The sequence below is a fragment of the Macaca thibetana genome, chromosome X (genome assembly GCF_024542745.1).
Source record: "Macaca thibetana thibetana isolate TM-01 chromosome X, ASM2454274v1, whole genome shotgun sequence".
Classification (NCBI taxonomy): domain Eukaryota; kingdom Metazoa; phylum Chordata; class Mammalia; order Primates; family Cercopithecidae; genus Macaca; species Macaca thibetana.
Genome location: NC_065598.1, coordinates 86615651 through 86623174, shown reverse-complemented (window position 1 = coordinate 86623174; position 7524 = coordinate 86615651). Strand labels below are relative to the sequence as shown.

The 7524-nt window shown below is 34.6% G+C and overlaps 1 non-coding gene across 1 annotated transcript; it reads left to right on the top strand.

Annotated features, from left to right (window-relative positions):
• Positions 1-6528: 6528 nt before the first annotated feature.
• Positions 6529-6634, top strand: LOC126946971 (U6 spliceosomal RNA). The gene has a single exon (XR_007722833.1). It is a non-coding gene; the product is annotated as a U6 spliceosomal RNA (small nuclear RNA).
• Positions 6635-7524: the final 890 nt, after the last annotated feature.

Below are 7524 nucleotides of genomic sequence, written 5' to 3'. Positions count from 1 at the left end.
GGGCGCATATGTATTTGGGATAGTTAAGTATTCTTGTCAAATCAAACTTTTATCCTAAGTAATTCTATTCTTTGTCCTTTTTACTGTTGTTGGTTTAAAGTCTCTTTCTGTGATATTGGAATAGCAATTCCTGATCACTTTTGTGTTTCACTTGCATTTTATAAACTTCTCCAATTTGTTACTTTGAGCCTATGAATGTTGTTTTGTATGAGATTGGTCTCTTGAAGACAGCAGTTGGATTGGTCTTGTTTGTTTGTTTGTTTTTTGTTTATTTGTTTATTTCAATTTGCCCATCTCTGCTTTTGTAGTTGGTTGTTTGGACCATTTGCATTCAAGGTTAATATTGATATGTGAGGTTTTGATCCTATCGTAAAGTAGTTAGTTGATTTCTTTGTAGTTTCTATTGTGTGGTTGCTTTATAGGGTCTAGGGCCTATGTACTTATATGTGTTATTGTGGTTGCAGGTATCATTCTTTCATTTCCGTATTTAGAAAACCCTACATAATCTCTTCTAATGTTGGTCTAGGGGTAATAAATTCCCTTAGAATTTGTTTATCTGAAAAGATTTTGTTTCTTCTTCGTTTTTGAAGCTTAGTTTGTTGGGATATTAAATTCTTGGTAGTAATTCCTTTACTTGAATATTGCTAGAAATAGATCCCCAGTTTATCCTGGCTTATAAGATTTTTGTTGAGAACTTCACGTGTAACCTGATGGAGATCCCTCTGTACATAATCTGATCTTTTCCTTTAGTTGCCCTTAATATTTTTTCTTTAGCATTTATTTTGGACAGTCTGGTGACTATGTGCTTTGGTCATGTTCATTTTTATAGTATCTCACAGGTGTTCTCTGGATTTCTTTTTTATTTGGATGTCTGCCTCTCTAGCAAGGTTAGGGGGATTTGCTTGAATTATTTCCTCAAATATGTTTTCCAGGTGGTTTGCTTTTGTTCCTTCTCTCAGGAATGCCATTAATTCATAGGTCTGATCACTTTATATACTCCTGTATTTCTTGAAGAAATTTTTATTTCTTAAAATTCTTTTTTCTTTATTTCCGTGTAACTGGGTTAATTTGAAAGACCAGTCATCCAGCTCTGAAATTCTTTATTTTGTTCTTTCTAGACTGTTGGCAAAGCTTTCAATTGCATTTTAAATTCTCAGGAGAGGTTTTTCTATTCCAGAAACTCTGATTGATTTTTAAGATATCTATCTCTTTCTTCATTTCATGGATTGTTTTAGAAATTTCTTTGTGTTGATTTTTAACCTTGTCTTGGATCTCATTGAGCTCTCTTGCAATCCATGCTTTGACTTATTTATCTGTAATTTGTGAATTTCTCTTTTTGTTAGATTCCATTGCTAGAGAGCTAGTGTGATCCTCTGATGGTGTCACAACATTCAGATTTTTTATGGTGTTAGAATTTTTGTGCTGGTTCCTTCTCATCTGGAGATGGTGGCACTTTAAATTTTTGTAATTATTTTAATGCTGGTAGAATTTTTTCTTTTTCTTTCTTCCCCTATAACAATATTTTTCCCATTCCCCTTTCTCCCCTCCCTATGGGTACAACTGTAGAGAATGTTGGATAGTGTCCTTTGACTTTGCCTCTATAGCCCCATGCACTTCTTTTGGCAGGTTTTATACTGGTCTGTGCAGTTCAATGTACAAGCCAGCAGAGGGTGCTTATAGAGGTAACAGCTTACTGCACCCAACACAGCTCAGTATACATTATCGTTTACTGGCAGAAGCTCCCTGTTACCTCAGGCAATTGGCTGACTCCTAGAATGGTTAGTGAACTGAGCTCTCTGCAGAGGCCTGCATTTTGGGGACCGTGATAAATGGGACCAGACTGGGCAGTTCTGCCTACAGGTCCCCTGATGGCAGCCACAAACACTTTCAGTGAAGAAAAATCCCATGGGTCACCACCAGGCACTCAGAGGTGTGCCTAGGCATGGAGCTGAGGAACCTCCTCAGCCCCAAAATCTCTGCACAGTAATGAGAGGTGGCCTAATCTCCTAATACAGGAGAGTGGGTCCTTCAGATACCAAGAAGTCTTCCTTGGCTTGAAGTAGAGTGGGTCCCCTGCACCAAGATGTCTGCACAGGAGAGGTGGGGCAACTCAGGCTGCTGAACCAGACTAGCAGGTGCTCTGGATTCCTGGAAATCTGACTGAGCTTGTAAAAGTGAGTCCCACCCAACCCCAAACCCCACCTGCACCAGGATCTCTGCACAGGAAGGATGGAGAAGCTCAGGCTGCTGATCCAGCTGAGCTGATGTTCCAAATGCCTGAATATCTGCTTGGTTAGTGGAGCAGACAGGTCCTTGCTGCTCCACAATCTGTATTCACAAAGAGTAGGGACTAAGAGCAGGATGCCTCTTGGCTGCTGAACCAGACAAGAGGGTGCTCCAAACGCCTAGATTTCTGTCTGGAGTTGGAGCAAAGAGGGCCTTGCTACACAAGATGTCAGGAGGGCAAGCTGGGGCACCCAGCAGTGGCACATATGGACCAGTTCTAGGTCACCAAGCTGGCCCTGCCTTCAGTCCTTTCCATCCAGGAGAAACTGCAGCTGTAGCAGCTGTCCTCCTGCCCCAGGATTGTGACTAGGGAGAGCATAATTCCACCACCTACTGCTGAGCTGCTTTCCGTAGCTCTGGCTATGAAGGCCCTTACCCCACTCCAGAGAGAGAACTCCAGTCTTTGTCCTGAAACTAAAATGCCTGCACGGCCATGTTTCTGGATCACCAAAGACTGGCTATTTATGCACCTTGATTGAAAGTGGCATCCTGCTCTCAGCCCCACATTTGAGAAAATATCTGCAGCTTTTTCTTGTGTCTTTTCCTCACAGTATCTCCAAGTCTATCCTCAAGTTGCTGCCAGGGCTTGGGAGAAACAAAATTCTGTCCTTCAGCCTTTGTTGCTCAAATGTCTAGGGAAAAGGTGAGTCACAGAGGGTGGTTCTCTCCCTCTCTCACATACTGGGGCTTCACTCACTTGTATCAGCCAGACACCATCACAGGGGCTGTTTACTAGTGTTCTTCTTGGGATCTGTGGTATCCTTTATGATTCTGGTGGATTCCCATTTTTTTCTTCTCAAAGAAGAGTTCATCTTTATGCACTATCTTGTTATCTCCAAGTGACTAAGGCATGCTGAATGCTTCTAATTAGGTATCTGGAGAAAAAAGAAAGTTATATTTTAAATTTGATCTTTTTGTTCTTTTAAAGTCATACATGTACAAAATTTGAACATAAAGCGAATTCTACAAAGCTTATAATGAGAGTTAGCAGTTGCTTGGCTCAATCCTTCTGACCCTGAAATTCTTCTCCCTAAATTCAACCATATTCAATTCTTCTAAGTTTTATTATGGTATTTTTAAATATTTCTAAGTAATATGTTTATTCTATTACTTCTTTATTTTTCAATTTGGGGGAATATAAGGAATGACTATAAAGTGATGATTAAATACATATATAAGCACATAAGCTTATATACACATATGTCTCAAATTTGCATAAATGTAAACATGCTTTATGTACTTATTACATTGTGAACTATAAAATCTGATATTATTTGTTTCCTTTGGGAATTTTAATGTTTAGTATCCATTTAATATGTCATAATATTATTTTTTAATATTCTGATTGTTTGCTGTCTTTTTCAGATAGGCTCAGAATTTTTAGTTTCTATATTACCCTAAAGGTATGTATTTTTAATTATTAACAAATTATCCCTGAAGGTTCTTGAACTTTATTCTACTTAACAATTCATATTTGGTATTATCTAGTCTTTTTTCATGGCTCATATAATAATGACTTTATTTTCTTACCTCTGAAAAATCTCTTACATTAAAACAATCCTGCAGAATTGAAAATCAACTATCAGAATTCTAAGTGAATGCTTGAATTTTTTTAGAGTAATGTTGTAACATATAATTGCAGCTTGAACTATAGAATATTATGAAAGCTTTGTATGAAATTAAATTTGTTGTTTAAAGTTTGTAATACACAAAATTACATAATTTTATAAAACAAAAAAAATTGTACTAAAAAAACAGGGTTAAATCAGAGAAACAATTATACTTTCGTGGAAAGGTACACATCTCAATTAACTTAGCAAGTCTTTAAAAATCAAATAATAAAGAAATATATATTATGAGGATATCCTCCATAAAAATTACAATGTTATGACGAAATTTTTTAATCAGTTGAATTTTTAATGTTGTTTCTAGTATTTGAATATGTTCACCACTTACATGACTGTTATTTCCTGTTTCCACAATCTTTGCAAGATTAAAAAATGAATACAAATGAAATTACACTGATACACAGAAAGAGCTATTTGGATTATTATACTTTACTCCTATTGTTGGTATTCCAAGCAACCACTGTAAAAACTCTTTCAAATACATATAGTTTTGACTAATGTTATGATTAATGCCTTGTTTTTTCTCAACTAATATCAGAATTTTCACTACATTCAGTATAACCTTTTGAAGAACAAGACCGTGGAACACTTTGTTTACTTAGTCCTATGGAAGTTACAAATATGATATGTCCCACTCTTTATTGAAATAACTTTAAAAGGAGATGATGTAGCATAATGGTTAAAATCTAAATCTCTCTACAGTCAAAAAATCTAGGATTGAAGTATGGTTCTACCATTTACTAGGTATTCAAACATTTTAGGTCTCAGATTTTTCATTAGTAAATGGAGGATAACTATACCTACCTCCTGGAATTGTTGTGAAGATTAAATGTAATTATGTTTTTATGAGGCACTTAAAATAATGCCTTGCATACAATAATTACTCAATATAAATGTTAGCTATAATTATCACTGGAATAAAGTTTTCTAGCTACTTCTATTGCACGCGTCATATGAAGTGTAGTTTTGGATTCAGGCTACACAATGGCTGCTGTGGATGCTAAAAAATAAGATATTTGGAACACATTGCACTTCTTTTCAGGGCCAGGGCAAGAGTTCAACCATTATCAGCAGTGAATAAACTAATGAAGAATTTTGATTGTCCACCCAGTACAGAATTGAGAACATGGGCCAAGATAAGCAGGCATGATAAATCTGTAGCGGTAATAAATGTGGTTTCATCAGTTACAGCCAGTGGTCCAAGTGGGTTCTCACTATGTGAGGAATGAATTAAAAAAAGATGCCTGAATTAGATCAAAACATCCTAGTCTGGCTGGTATATGTGGATTTTACTCTGGCTCACAATAATTATTAGGTTAATTATAGAATGTTTATTTTATCTTTAAACTCTATTATAATTTGTACTTTGTTTTCCTTTAAACAGTCGTTCCTTTTCTCTGTTTCTCATTCCCTAAGAATATATAAGATAGAAAACTTTTTCAGAAAATGGCATTTTAATAAGAGCACAAAATATAAGATTAAGATAGTTGCAATGGCATTCTTTCTCTGATATTAATCAAGCCATTCACCTTGAAATATCACATAATGACTATCCTTCTCTGATTTTTTAAAATAAGCTGGTATAATGATCATATAAAAATAATGTGGCTTCTATGGTTTTTGGTTAGATTGCTTTATGGTGCTAATATTATTTTATCAACCCTATTAAAATTATATTACTATTTCCTGCACTGAAGGACAAATTTAAAATATGATAGATTTAATGTAGATAAATTTTAGGTCATTGAGAAAAGTAAAAATAATGCTCTATTAGAAATCTCATATGTGGAAATTGCCCATAATAAAGATAAATGTAACAAAATTTGAGGCTTCCTTGCCTGTCCATTTCTTAAATGTTTCTACATTTTAAATTCTTCTATATGTTAAAGATTTTAATGTCTTAAAGTAAAGGGAGAAATTACAGAGAAAGAGGACTGATTTGCAAGTGAAAAGATGGTAGTAGTAGATAATTTCTAGAAACTACACACAAACACAGCAGCATAATATTAATTATGCAGTTTCTTTTCTCTAAAATGATAAAGAAAAAAATTTGAAAATGACACATGAAAGTATAATTTGTTTTGAGAAAGAAGCATTCAAAATTCACAATGGTCCTGCCTACAGTGATCTATGTAATGGGAGTCAGTGAGATAAATTGTGAACAAAATGGATGGTGGAGTCAGTTTGTATCAAATTGGAAATGCTATTTAATTACTCTGTCCCCCAATTTACTCCTATGAGAAAGCAGTAAAATTTAAAAAAAAAAAATGATAAGTTTGCTTTGAAGCTTATATTGGACAATATATATAAAGGATAGTGTCTAGAAATACCTGATGTTTGTAAATATTTGATTTCTTATTTTCTTTTCTGTGAGAGAAATAGGGAAATTATTAATCATGAATTTCTTGTATCATGTCTAAATTGACATTACAACTGTAACAATCTCTGAACATCATGCTTTCCATTGGTCAATAAGTTGACCAAACTAAACAAACACATCTGTATGAACCAAAGTTACATGTATTTATCAATACAATTAAAAGTTAATTATTAGGGTACAGCAAATACATCTGTGTTATGACATATTCAAGTTTCTGATAAGAATAAATAAGAGGTGCTCATTTCAGAAGCCCATATACAAAAATTAGAACAATACAGAGAAGATTAGAATGCCCCCTGGCAAAGATGACATGCAAATTTATGAAGAATTCCATATTTGTACTATCTAAGGTCTATGCTAAGGAAAAAAAAAAAATCTTAAAAACAGCTAGAGAAAAGGATCTAATTCCCTATAAAGGAAATGGAAACAGAGTTAAGAGCAGACTTCCCAGGAGAAACTTTACAAGCCAGATGAGACTGGGGGCCTATTTTTAGACTTCTTAAGAAAAATAAATGTCAACCAACAATTGCATATCTTGCCAAACTAAGCTTCATAAGGAAGAAATTTAAAATTTCCCAGATAAGCACATGCTAAGGGAATTCATCATCACCAGACCAATCACGTAAGAAACGCTCAAAGGAGTTTTAAACGTGGAAAAAAAAAGAAAATACTTGCTACCATGAAAGCACACTTACAGACAAAATCCACAGGTCCTCTAAAGCAGTTACACAATTGAGACTACACTGTACCTAGTCAGAAACATTATGACAGGAACGAAACCTCACATATCATTATTAACTTTTAACATAAATGGCCTAAATACTCCACTTAAAAGCTATAGATTGGCAAATTGGATTTAAAGATGACCCAACCATCTGCTGCCTTCAAAAACCCACCAAACGTGTAATGACATCCACAAACTCATAATAAAGGAGTAGAAAAAGATATATCACACAAATGAAAAACAAAAAGGAAGCAGGGATTGATATTCTTGTATGAGATAAAATAGACTTTAAAACAATAGTAAAATAAAAAAAGACAAAGAAGGGCATTATATAATGCTAAAGGGTTCAATTAAACAAGAAGATTTAATTATTCTAAACATATACACACCCAACACCAGAGAATACAGGTTAATAAAACAAATATTAGTAGATCCAGGAAAGAGACAGGCATTCATATAATACTAGTAGGGAGCTTTAAAACCCCACTGACAGATCACTGAGGCAG